The sequence below is a fragment of the Podarcis raffonei genome, chromosome 3, assembly GCF_027172205.1.
Source record: "Podarcis raffonei isolate rPodRaf1 chromosome 3, rPodRaf1.pri, whole genome shotgun sequence".
NCBI lineage: Eukaryota > Metazoa > Chordata > Lepidosauria > Squamata > Lacertidae > Podarcis > Podarcis raffonei.
In genome coordinates, this window is record NC_070604.1 from 88,449,820 (window position 1) to 88,463,656 (window position 13,837).

The following is a 13,837-nucleotide window of genomic DNA, read 5'->3' on the forward strand; positions in this document are numbered from 1 at the left end:
AGGTTTTTACAGCCACTCCAGGAGACTCGCCCAGGACACAAGAGGAATACACTATGACAACCTCCATTGTTTTGGTGTCTGGTTCATATGTCAACAGGGTTGTGTAAGGTATTTTCACAAGGTCTGCTTTGCACTGATAATTTCTGTCAAGAGGAACCAGGCAGGTAATGCAAATTAGGTGGGTCCTTCCTTCATCAATGTCACTGGGTGCCGAGAGCTCTGAGAAACACCCATACAATTTGTCCAATCTATGTGTGGCATGGGATCAAATCATGCAAAATTATCTCCACTGGAACTGTTCTATATGAGTCAGGCTTGATAAATGTGTTGGAAGTTGAAACAACAGTTCTTCTAAGATATGCTAACTGACTTCTACAGTTCCATCCCTAATGGAACTCAGATAAAAGTGTATAAAAACATAGTCAAAGTATTTGTGGCCTGGGGATAGTGGATAAAGAAAGGTTTTCCTCCTTCCTATATAAAACTAGAACTTGTGGACATCCGGTTAAGCTGAATGTTGAAGGTTTCGGGACAGACAAAAGAATACTTTTCCACACAGACATAGTTAAACTATGGAATTCGCTCCCCAAGGAGGCAGTGATGGCCACCAGCTTCGATGGCTTTAAAAGAGAATTAGGCAAATGGAGGATGTGGCTGTCATTGACTACTAGCCTCAAAGGATATGCTCTGCCACCACAGTCAGGCAGCATGCTTCTGAATACCAGTTGCTGGAAACCAAAGGAGGGGAGAGTGTGCTTGTGCTTGGCTTCTGCTTGGGGCTTCCCATAGGCATCTGGTTGACCACTGTGAGAACAGGATGATGGACTAGTTGGGCAATTGGCCACCCAGCAGGGTTCTTCTTGCGTTCCTAAGCTTCAAGGCAATAAGCAACAATAATAAATAAGGTACCAGTGAACCATACAAACAAGAAAGGCATAGACCAAATAAGCAAGAGCAGCAATACTAAATCTATAAAGAGTCATCACATCCCCAGATGTTGAAATGTTTGGGCTCCCTCGGATGGTGGTGGACTCTCCTTCCTTGGAGGCTTGTAAGCAGAGGTCGGATGGCCATCTGTTATGGATGCTTTAGTTGAAATTCCTGCATTGCAGGGGGTTGGACTAGATGACCCTCGGTGTCCTTTCCAACTCTACAATTCTGTGATTCAAGATACTTTTTTAAGGTGAAGTATGGCGCTGCTTTTAGGGTCAAATTACACTTGACATTTTTCTTACCTTCCTCCAGTACAAAAATTCTTTTTAAAAACATGAAACTTTTGAGACATGGTAGGAATATTCCAAATGTGTAATCTGGCAACACATTAACACACTTATGCACACTTTCAGGCCAGGGATAGTTGTTGTTCCATCTCGCAAATGCCAGAGTTCTGCTTTGTATCCAAAGACAGGTTTGCAACCAGCCAGCCAAAAATAATTATTTACATTTATAACTATATTTTAAGTGTACAGTTTAGTACTGTTTGCTTTTTATAGGATTTTTTTCCCCTGGTACCGAAAGCAGCAAAAAACCTGGAGACCTTCCTGTTATTAAGCAGAGACAATTTATTGAGTTACCGAAACTCAGGAAGCATCCAGTTCAAAACTATATAACTTGTGCAGTGATGGCTATTTGGAAATATAGATTAGCTTAAGTTACAAATTGGTGCTATCAGGGGGCTGATCCTAATCCAAGGAACAGAAAGCATGGAGGAAGCAGAAGCCTGGCTGTGCATTATGAGTTCAAGCCGAGGGGCCAATCCATTCATTCTTACTTAAGCTTATCAGATGTTTGGAGCAGTTCTGGGGTGTTCTAGCAGCACAGGGTGTGGGGTGTGCTAAAGAGGCCCTCTTTTGCCAAAACCAGCAGACCCAACAGGACCATTGGTTGCATGTGGCGGAGGCACTTTACATGCGCCCTCTGGAAGAAGTGGCTTTTGTTGCAGTCTGAAACACCCATGCTTACTGCGTTGCCCCAGCCTCACTCCCTGTACAAAGACAGCAATCCCCTAGGGAAGGGGCGTGGCTCAGTGACAGAGCATCTGCTCTGCATACAGAAGGTCCCAGGTTCAATCCCTGGTTCCTCCAATTGGTCTGGAAACGGCTCCTGGAGATTAGCTGCCAGTCAGTGTGGAAAATACTAAGCTAGCTAGTCCAAGGCACTGACTGTACAAGGCAGCTTTCTGTATTGCTATATTGCATTTGGAAAAACCTTCTCACATGAAAGCACGAAAGACAAAGATTCCCAAGGAGCTGCAATCCAAGCTTTTACCTAGTGAAACTTTAGCCCTTTTAAGCCATAAATATCTTGTAGAGGCTTCCTGACGTCACAGGCTCTTGCAGAGGGAGGCTGGTCTGAAAGTGAAAACGGCAGCAGTTCCACTCGGAGGACAGCATAGGCAGTGAAAGGAAAGCAGGGTGAGCAGTGCTCAGTGTGTGGACTTACAGGACTGCAGGAAAAGGAGGAATGACACAGAGACAAGGGGGTTGCATCTTAAGAGTGGCTGGTGCAGCAGCTCTTCTGGTCCCTGGCTGGGAGGAAAAAGAGAGAGGGTAAGCTCTGTTTTCTTTTCTGAAGCAATCAAAGAGCGGTTCAGAGGATTTAGGTTTGGAACATGGGTTCTTAGTTTCTCTGAAATGCTACACACACACAAGCCGACAGCAAGTGGGTGCATGTTGGGGAGATTTGTGTGTGTGTAAAACTGAAGCACAGATGCAAGGATTGTATGCTTATCCTGAGTCCTCATCCAGTCTTGGGTGCAAGAGGGGGAAAAGATTATGGCAGTGGTGCTTGTTCTTTCTCTACAGCATGTGAACCATTACAAAATCCCTAAAGATTTGATTTGGCAAGTGCAGCCACATTCCTGAGTGCACAACTAGTAGCCCAATTGGATCCAAATTCTACAGATTTCAGAGCTATGTGTGGTTTATTTTTAAATCCCTTCATCTGACACCTCTAAGTGAAACTGTGGTGGCATAGCAGTGCTGTTAGAAAGTTTCTTTTTGTCCTATCATGTGTATTAGGCTCAAAAGGGAAAGGGCTGTGCTAAAGGGCTTGTTGGAGAAAAGGGTCCACAACGCTCACTGTCATTCTCAACCCTTGTCGTGTTGCTGGTTCTCTGGAAGGACTGAGAATTACACAAGAGGAAGACACTCAGAACTGCTTTTGGGTCTTAAGAGTTGGATGCTTAGCAGGACTTATGGAAGGGAGGCAAGCCAGTAAGAATAGTCAGATGTTTGTTTGCATTGTTGTTTGGTTTTTTTTAAAAGTGTGCACATCATTTGGAATAATGTAGAAGGGGACTAAGGATTTTCAACTCAAAAGGGCAAGATCAGCTCAATGAAGTAACATTTTCTGCTTCTGAAAATAAAATAATAAAGTATTTAACATCAAGGGCAGCCTTCGTCAACCTGATCCCCCCCAGCCCAGATGTTTTGAACTATGGCTCTCACCATCCTTGACTGCTGGCCATGTTGGCTGGGGCTGAAGAGTGTTGGGAGTCCCAACAACATCTGGAGGGCACCAGGTTGGTGGGAACTCATCTCAGGCTTCACAGATGAATTACTTCAGTTCAACCTTGTTTCCATCTTGGTCACGAGCCAGAACAGGAATGCAATAATAACAGAAGCTGTCTCCTTGCAGATGGCTACAGTGGGCAAGAAGCAGGTTATCCAAAATTAGTTGTCTCGCAACAAGCAAAGCAGCAGAACACAGTTTAATTAAGAGGGATGCAATAGCAGCACATGATTAAAAGGACTTTCAGTGTCAGAAATAATAAAATGACATTAAAGATGGTTAAGAATGGAAGCAGGATCCTGCTGTTTGTCACGTCTCCCTCGCACAGCAGGGGCCACTTAGTTCCGTCATAACCCTTTAAATTGGATTAATCTTGTCATTCATGTTACAAATCAGATTAAAAGGAAAACAATAGTGGAGGCACCGTTGTTAATTCCTTGGGAAAGGAAAAAACCAATTTGGCCATTAATTTTTCGCCGTAGCATGACTGAGAAACAACAAGAAGACGTGCACATTTCGCATGGGAGGCTATGAATAACTCTTCTGAAGAGCAGGTCTGAAGTACCGGTAGCTGTTTTATTATCTCCTTTCTTTTGGTTTACAGGCAGGGCTTCTGATCTCCTGCTCCCTCCGCCCTCCCCTCCCTCCTTCCCTTTTTCTCTCTGCATCTGAAAGCAATGCTTTTCTCTTTTCTTTTTTTGGCATGCTTCATGATCTTGGATTGCCTTAGCTGGCTAGGTTTTTATTTATTTATTTGAAAAGCCTGTGTAAAATCTAAGGCAGTTTGGACACTACAACTGCTCCAGAAAAGCCAACACAACTTAATGAGTGGGCATAAAGGATAACTGAGCTGGAACAGGGATGAAGAGCAGGGGTGAGCTGCTGGTCAGAGTGCTTCATGCACTAGCAACCCTGAAAGAGGTATTTTCAAGGCTGTGTCTCTGCTTTTATAATTCTACAAGGCTGCAGATATCGTGTGTGTGTATATAAGCTGTTGACAAGGGAGAAAAGAATTGGATGGAAGCGGTGTGATGTTATATTGAAATAACTGATTACAGAACTTAATCAAGTAGGCGAATGTAAGTTATTTATAGCTCTTGGAATCTCCTTCTGTATTGATGTGTGTAGTGTAATGTCCTCGCTGGCTGATGAAGCTGGCTAATGCTTTAATGGACAGATGTTCAACGGCTAATCTAAGACGACTTGCAATGCAAGCTTACATTGCTGAAGGAAAATAAGTTGCTGAAAAGGAGTGTGTGTGTGTGTGTGTGCGCACACACGCATGTGTGATTACCCTTGTGCACTTTGGTCCAAAAGTTTTGCCTGGCACTGCTATAATTGCATCTGGATTTGCAAAAGAGTAACACAGCAGTTATTATTCAGGGCTTCTTTCTCAGTGGGGTTTATTTCCAGTAAGTAGGCAGCAGCTTTTCCTAGAAGCACTGCTTCATAATAGACTAATTGAACAGGGCTGGCTAGTACCTCAAAGAGAAACATATTGTTAGGTACCAACCATATTTTCCATAATAAGAGGCTGAAATGCTAGATGATGTTTATTTACTGCATTTTTTTTGCCCCACTTTTCGGTGCCCTCAAGGTGTTTGGCATCATTACTGGAGCTCGGTAGGAGAATTTCAACTGAGCCATGGTGTGGGAGGAAGCAGCCTGGTACCATATTGGTCTTAGATCTCATTCACACCATGCTTTTAAAGCAGTATCCCACCACTTTAAACAGTCATGGTTTCCCCCCAATAATCCTAGGAACTGTTGTTTGTTAAGGATGCTGAGAGTTTTTAGGAAGAAGAAGAAGAAGAGGAGTTTGGATTATATCCCACTTTATCACTACCTTAAGGAGTCTCAAAGCGGCTAACAATCTCCTTTCCCTTCCTCCCCCACAACAAACACTCTGTGAGGTGAGTGGGGTTGAGAGACTTCAAAGAAGTGTGACTAGCCCAAGGTCACCCAGCAGCTGCATGTGGAGGAACGGGGAATCAAATCTAGTTCACCAGATTACGAGTCCACCGCTCTTAACCACTACACCACACTGGCTCCATTCCCCGTTCAGAGCTACTATTCCCAGAGTTCCTTGGGAGATGAGATTGACTCTCTGGGAAGCTCCTTATGAATTTTTAAAATCAATAAAGCAATTCCATATGATGTGCAAAGGGAGCATGATGTGAGTGAGCATGCATTTGAAGACTGAATCCTGAAACCTCTGGCCTGAGCCTTGGGAATAAGCCAGGTTCCAGAGGCGGAGCTGGATTCAAATTAATGTATGAAGGATGTCAGGTGCAAGAATAATATTTTTTCAGTTGAATTTCAGCACTCTCATAACTTCACCAGATCTGTAGGCTACTGCTAGTTGCCAAATTTCTAAAATGAGCCCATTGAAAAGAGAAAGGAGCTGACAGCAAATACAATGCACAGAGACATTGTTTTGGCTCTTACTAACTTCACTGACTTCACTTTGTTCATTATAAAATGAAAAATGGGCCACAGTTGGCAAAGTGGATGTGCTGGCTGCAGTAGAAAGGTGTGCTCCTACTGCTAGAAGCTTTCAGTACACAGTACATACACAGTCACTCCAACCCTGGTTTTGTAGGTTGGGGTGTGTGTTGCTTTTTAAAGGTGCTAGGCATTGTAGCTGTGTGCAGAGTAAACTACAGTTCCCAGAGTTATTTGGAGGAATCCATCTGCTTTAAATGTATGGGGTGTACACAGGCACAGTGGGGAACTGCAAGCTGGCTGGTAACATGACAATGTGACAGCTGTAATCATGAGGAAAGTCCCATTGTTACTGTGTCCCCAGGTTTTAGTTGTTTATGTGTGGGGTGGTAGTGCTGTGTTCATTGTGTGGTAGAAGTTTCTTTTATCAGGAATCTTGCAACTTCGGCTTTAAACCTATGCCTTTACCCCACCCCATTGTTAAAAAGGGGGTGGTAGGAATGAGAGGTGGAAGATCTATTTATGGACAAGAGCATGATTAATTTGGATATGTTCCTGGTGAAAAAAGAGAGATATGTGAGTCTGATATTTACCTGCCCAGAATGGGTATGTGCTTTGGTTATAATCTCATGATCCCCTCCTGGATCGAAACTCTGCCAACAAGTAGCCAACCAGTGCTTATTTTCCTGCCGAGATTGATCTTAAAGTGGAGAGAGAAAAGTTGGGTTATATTATTTGCTGACAGTGTGGATTGGTTTGTTTGGAGGGACAGTCTGTCCTTAAAGATGTGGTGTCAATCTTGGAGTTTTAAAATAGCACCCTTGTATCTCACTTGTGAGCCAGTGTAGTGAAGTGTTGGCCTAGAACTTGGGAGACCAGAGTTCAAATCCCCACTCAGGCAAGTTCACTGGGTGACCTTGAGTCAGATATTGTATCTCACAGGGTTCTTGTAAAGGATAATGGTCTGCGAGTGGCACTGTGGTCTAAACCACTGAGGCTCTTGGGCTTGCCGATCAGAAGGTCAGTGGTTTGAATCCTGTTGCTCCTGTTGCTCTGTCCCAGCTCCTGCCAACCTAACAGTTCGAAAGCATACTAGTGCAAGTAGATAAATAGGTACTGCTGCAGCAGGAAGGTAAATGGCGTTTCAATGCACTCCGGTTTCCATCACGGTGTTCCATTGCACCAGAAGCGGTTTAGTCATGCTGGCCACATGACCCAGAAAGCTGTCTGTGGACAAACACTGGCTCCCTCGGCCTGAAAGAGAAATGAGTGCTGCACACCATAGTCGCCTTTGACTGGACTTAACTGTCTAGGGGTCCTTTATCTTTACCTTTTCACCTGTAAGGATAAAATGGGAAGGGGAAGAACCATGTCCACCACCTTGAGCAGCTTGAAGGAAAAGTAGAGTGTAAATATAATAAGAAATAAATAATAAAGCCAGTTAAATCACTGAATACATTTGTATGGTTTATGTTTACTGGTGTCACAACCACAGGACCTTTTGACTTAATCATCTCTAAATCATGAGTAAATATACCCCCTTGGAATTAGGGGCCAAATATCCCCCCCCCAACTCAGCTGATCAATACCAGGGGACAATAATTGCATTTGTAGTAGATTTCTCTTTACTCTACTTTTTATTGTTTAAGACAGTGAGATACCACTAGATTTGCACAGTCACACATAGACATCTTCCAGATGTGTCATGACTCTGCTGCTCTGCTGACCAGGATTGCTGGATAACTTCCAGAGGCTCCCAGGGAGTTCCAGAAGAATATAAAGTCATTTCAGGGCAGTTTTGGATTGTTGAGAAATCGGAGGTTGCCATTTCCTGACACAAGGAACGAGAGGTTGAGTTGGAACTGTGGTTCCCAAACCTTACATAAATGTGAGTTCTCAAACCCTGGGTCAGAAGTATTAGGACATGACCCATCTGGACTAGAACAAAATGTTCCCAATCCCAATAAATAAAAAAACCATGAAGCCTCTCTATCAAATGAAATACTTTGCGTGAAGGCAAGAACATAAGAAGAGCCAGCTAGATCAGGACAACAACCTTTCTAGTTGAGCATCCTGCTCACACTGTGGCCAACCAGATGCAATAGGGAAACCCACTAACAGGACCTGCACCCAAGAGCTCACTCTCCTCTTGTGGTTTCCATCAACTGGTATTCAGCTTGAGAGGGGAGCTTACTCTTGGATTTGAAATGGGCACCAGAAGCCCAGGCGGCTTCAGTGGTTTGGAATGCCTTTCCCAGCTGTAGCTAGTTAGCTGGCTGTTTCTGCTTCTTTGACTGAGATAGCTTGGCCATTCTCATTCATACCTTGGTAACCTCAGGTGTGGACTATTGCAATGCAATCTATGTAGGGTAAACCCTGAAGACTGTCCAGAAGCTGCATCCAGTGCAGACTGTGGCAGTCAGATTGCTGTACAGGCAAATAATATGACTCCTACACAGGCTGCCTATATGCAACTGGGCTCAATTTTAAGGTTTCAACATTAGAATATCAAGCCTTAAACAGCTCGGGACACAGATACCTGAACGAGCCATTCTGTTGGTGGTCCTGCCTATGATGAAGATACAGTTGGGATAAAGCCCTTTTCCAGTTTGATGGGCAGTTCAATCATCCCCCTCATTGGTGACCTTTTGACATTAGTTGAAAACATTTTAATTCATTCATACTTTGGGGGGCTTAATAAGGTGAACCATACTGCTGTTTATATTGTGTTAATTTTAGATTTTGTTGTTGTTGACTAAAGTGGTATTTTATGAAAAGCTGTATTTGATTGATTTGTATTGTAATCTTCCCTGTGATCTGTTCTACAAAAGGCAGGGTAGAAGCGAAAATAGACAAAGTATGTGAGGTTATCTTCTTTTCATCCTCACAACAACTTTGTTGTTTGGGTGAGGGAGTATGACTGACCTAATGTCACACAGAGACATTTATGGCTGTGCAGAACTTTGAAATTAGGTCTTCCAGGTCCACAGTGTACACCCAATTAATTATGGCACACTACTTACCTCCATTGTGACACTACTGACTGATGCTGGGTTACATCTGGTTTTCAGTTTCTTTAACTTTGGAATGCTAAAATGATCTGTTCTTCAAAAATTATTGTGTCATGTTCTTAAGAACATAGGAAAAGTCTTGCTGGGTCAGACCAAAGGCCTATTTAGTCCAGAATCTGTTTTCCACAGTGGCTAGCCAAATATCTCCGGGAAGCCCCAAAGCAGGATATGAGGGCAATAGCCCTCGCCTGCTTTTGTTCTCCAGCTACTGGTACTCACTGACATAGTGCCTCTGAACCCAGACATAAGGTACAGCCATCATAAGTAGTATCCAGCAATAACCTTGTTTTCCATTTGTTTGTCTAATTTCCTTATAAAGGTCTCTAAATTAGTAGCTTTCACCAAGTCTTGTGGCAGCAAATTCCCAAAAAAATCTTGTGACAGGAAATTTCATAAATTTACTATGCATGTACTGTTAATTTCCTTGCAGTCCACCAGCTGAGTTGTCACTCTGTCATCTCCAGTTTTGAAAAATAGCACAAGAAACAGGGACTCATAAAACCCTAACCACCTATAGGGTTCCTCTCCCAACATACCTGGAACTTACTGTAGGTTTGTTGTTGTTGTTTAGTCGTTTAGTCGTGTCCGACTCTTCGTGACCCCATGGACCAGAGCACGCCAGGCACCTCTGTCCTCCACTACCTCCCGCAGTTTGGTCAAACTCATGCCGGTAACCTCGAAAACACTATCCAACCATCTCGTCCTCTGTCGCCCCCTTCTCCTTGTGCCCTCCATCTTTCCCAGCATCAGTGTCTTCTCCAGGGAGTCTTCTCTTCTCATGAGGTGGCCAAAGTACTGGAGCCTCAGCTTCACGATCTGTCCTTCCAGTGAGCACTCAGGGCTGATTTCATTAAGAATGGATGCGTTTGATCTTCTTGCAGTCCATGGGACTCTCAAGAGTCTTCTCCAGCACCATAATTCAAAAGCATCAATTCTTCGGCGATCAGCCTTCTTTATGGTCCAGCTCTCACTTCCATACATCACTACTGGGAAAACCATGGCTTTAACTATAAGGACCTTTGTTGGCAAGGTGACGTCTCTACTTCTCAAGATGCTGTCTAGGCCTGTCATTGCCCTTCTCCCAAGAAGCAGGCGTCTTTTAATTTCGTGGCTGCTGTCACCATCTGCAGTGATCATGGAGCCCAAGAAAGTAAAATCTCTCACTGCCTCCATTTCTTCCCCTTCTATTTGCCAGGAGGTGATGGGACCAGTGGCCATGATCTTCGTTTTTTTGATGTTGAGCCTCAGACCATATTTTGCGCTCTCCTCTTTCACCCTCATTAAAAGGTTCTTTAATTCCTCCTCACTTTCTGCCATCAAGGTTGTGTCATCTGCATATCTGAGGTTGTTGATATTTCTTCCGGCAATCTTAATTCCAGCTTGGGATTCATCCAGCCCAGCCTTTCGCATGATGTATTCTGCATATAAATTAAATAAGCAGGGAGATAAAATACAGCCTTGTCGTACTCCTTTCCCAATTTTGAACCAATCAGTTGTTCCATATCCAGTTCTAACTGTAGCTTCTTGTCCCACATAGAGATTTCTCAGGAGACAGATGAGGTGATCAGGCACTCCCATTTCTTTAAGAACTTGCCATAGTTTGCTGTGGTCGACACAGTCAAAGGCTTTTGCATAGTCAATGAAGCAGAAGTAGATGTCTTTCTGGAACTCTCTAGCTTTCTCCATAATCCAGCGCATGTTTGCAATTTGGTCTCTGGTTCCTCTGCCTCTTCTAAATCCAGCTTGCACTTCTGGGAGTTCTCGATCCACATACTGTTTGAGCCTTCCTTGTAGAATTTTAAGCATAACCTTGCTAGCGTGTGAAATGAGTGCAATTGTGCGGTAGTTGGAGCATTCTTTGGCACTGCCCTTCTTTGGGATTGGGATGTAGACTGATCTTCTCCAATCTTCTGGCCACTGCTGAGTTTTCCAAATTTGCTGGCATATTGAGTGTAGCACCTTAACAGCATCATCTTTTAAAATTTTAAATAGTTCAGCTGGAATACCATCACTTCCACTGGCCTTGTTATTTGCAGTGCTTTCTAAGGCCCATTTGACTTCACTTTCCAGGATGTCTGGCTCAAGGTCAGCAACCACACTACCTGGGGTGTACGAGACATCCATATCTTCGTATCTTCATCCATATCTTGTAGGTTTACAGAAGCAGAATTTCCTCTGTCCCAGAATTTAAGGTCTTTTTTTAACAGTGTCCTGCAGCTTAGTTTTCCAAGTTGGGAAAACACATAATGGCTGCTGTACCAGTGTGGTATCATGACTGTACTGTAAGCCGACACTGCCTGGCATTATGAACTGCCCAAGATATCTTGACGATGCCTCAGTGTGAGTCAGCATACATCAATAACTGGCTCCTTGCCAGATGTAGCATAGTGGTACTAACAGACAATGAAGAATGGAGCAGAGAAAGGGTGAGACAGGGCAGTGATTCACTTACAAAACTTCTTAACAGATCAACCAGGTGCCCCTCAGCCAGCCATTTAAGTGTGCGCGCACTAATACCCAGCACAAAAGCTCTTACAATGCGAGTTCTACCAACAGGCAGCATAGAAGGCTGCATATGCCCATTGGCCAGGCCCTGGATGGAAGGCAAATTGCATTCTTAAAGTTACTCATATCTGCAGCCTTTGGGTATAAGGCAAATATGTAAGGTATGTTTGTGTGATACTTCTTCGGTATTTACTATGATGTGTTGTCATTAAGATGTGTATGTGTATGTGTAAGATCAGTGTTGTTATCTCCTCAATCAGGACATAGCTGACTTCCTATAGCAAGCATAAGGTTGTTTCTCTATATTTTGTTTTATGCCACGTTCTCCATGATAGCCATTTTGTAGTATGCCCCATGGCAGCCATATTGTGACTGGCACCCCTAGCCTTCTCCCCAAATTTGAAATGTGCCCTCTGGTCCCAAAAGGTAATGCCTGACACAGAGGAATGTGTCACCACCAGTGCTTTCTTTCGGGGGGGGGGGTATTCAAGGGTACACAGTACTGGCACCTCTTTTTGTTGTTGTTAAAATGTGTGGCACTTACTGTAACAACTTCATGGTGAGTACTGGCAACTATTTTTCTAGAAAAAAAGCACTGGTCACCACAAATTGATAGGTCCCTGTAATTCTTCTGGATTGTCTTGTTCTTATAAATTTACTTCCATATCATGAAATAACCATGTCAAATATTAAAAGTGCTGCATCCATGGTGATATAATGAGAGTGACTATTTATAAATATAGGCAAAAGGTACTATATGACTGTCTAATCCCATTGTGGCACTTATTAAGACTACTTTCCATCCAGTCATTCCCTACAGAATCATAACATGCCTAGTGCTACACCACCTCAGGAGCTGATAAACAATTGGCACACACACCCTCACATAGTGAAGTCTAGTGCTCATAAATCACAGCAAACTGTTGAAAACTAACTTTTTGCCCCATGTTGATAAATGCCATCTCTCCTCACTTGCATGCATACAAACAAAATATTCACTGTGCAAAACAGGCATGGGAAAATGGACCACAGTAGTGGAGGACTTTGGGCTCTCACATATCAGTGGCCCCCTGTGTGACACTAAAAATTGTACCCTCTGCCTCCCATGCTCTGTTCTACATCATTATTGTGATGTCCTCTGTGGTGCCAGCACCCAGTGGGGCTAAACCAGTTGCAGTACCCTAAAGCTGCCTCTCACCACAGAGTAGTTTTGCCACAATGAAAAGTCACACAAGAATAAGGCCTTAATGCTGGAGGTCCCTACCGACCCCTTCAGCTTAATAGTTAGAGACAAGGCCCTCAGTGAACTTCCAATTCTGTGTTGGAGAGTGGGGGTTTCATAAAAGCACTTAGAGGCCCAGTAGTCCCCCCCCAAAAAAAACCCCTCTGCAGCTTTTTAGGGATAAAAAGAAGGACCTAAAGGGACTTTCCCCCAGATGACAGGAATGATCAAAGAGAGGGCGTGACAGGGTTACAAAGGAGGAGGGAAGTGGGTGTAAACACCGAATCAATATCTGGGGGTCTGTCACATAGTAGCATCAAAGAAGGAATCTTTGCTTACTTCCTTACTTTCCAAATTTGGAAACCTTATAGCAATAACCCTGCCTCTAAGCCAACATTTCTGTTCATAGACTTTGAAGCTGACATTTGTTTTTGTTCAAGTTCTTTTTCTTTTTTCTTCACTGTGTCCCAAGATGACTCAAAGGCAGACGACATATTCCTTAGTAACTGAAGCCTTTCCAAGACCATTTGAATCAGGTGTTGGTCACATTTTGAGCCCCACTGTTTCCAATATTATTTAACGGCCTTTTGTGGATTTTCTTTTCTTTCAATAGTAAACTCTTTCCCCTCAGTTATCATGCCTGTATCTCCTATTCCAACCCCCCCCCCTTTTCATTTTGCTTGGAAAGAAGGGAAAAAATGCTTTTAGTCGTGTGATGACTGCTTTTATAGCCCTCAAGCTCCTGACAGGGTAAAATTTACACAAAACCTAATGAGGGAAGCTATTAGCCTCTTTGAGGCCCATCGTCAGATACAATTTCTTTTTTAAGACTTGGGTTGAGGGCACATCCCCAACACATGTAATCAATTAAACAGAGACACACACTTGCTGTTCACTTCACAGGCAATCTGCAGAAACAGAAGTGGGGCAGCAACCAAAGATCTATATGAAGTATAAACAAAGAGGCAAGACTTAAATATTTAAGTTACAGAGCAGCAGGCAGAGGCCTGAGGCCCAAATTCATACCTCCTAAGAAAAACCGACGGTAATGCTCCAACGGTTGCCCTCAGGGGCAAGGTTC

General features: G+C 43.5%; 1 protein-coding gene across 2 annotated transcripts in view; it reads left to right on the forward strand.

Moving 5' to 3' along the window:
• Positions 1-2,378: 2,378 nt before the first annotated feature.
• DAAM2 (dishevelled associated activator of morphogenesis 2) overlaps positions 2,379-13,837 on the forward strand; it is a 212,608-nt gene continuing 201,149 nt past the window's right edge. For both annotated transcript variants that reach the window (XM_053382937.1, XM_053382940.1), the window contains exon 1: positions 2,379-2,549. The gene's annotated coding sequence lies outside the window, so the exon portion shown is untranslated. The remainder of the gene's footprint in view (positions 2,550-13,837) is intronic.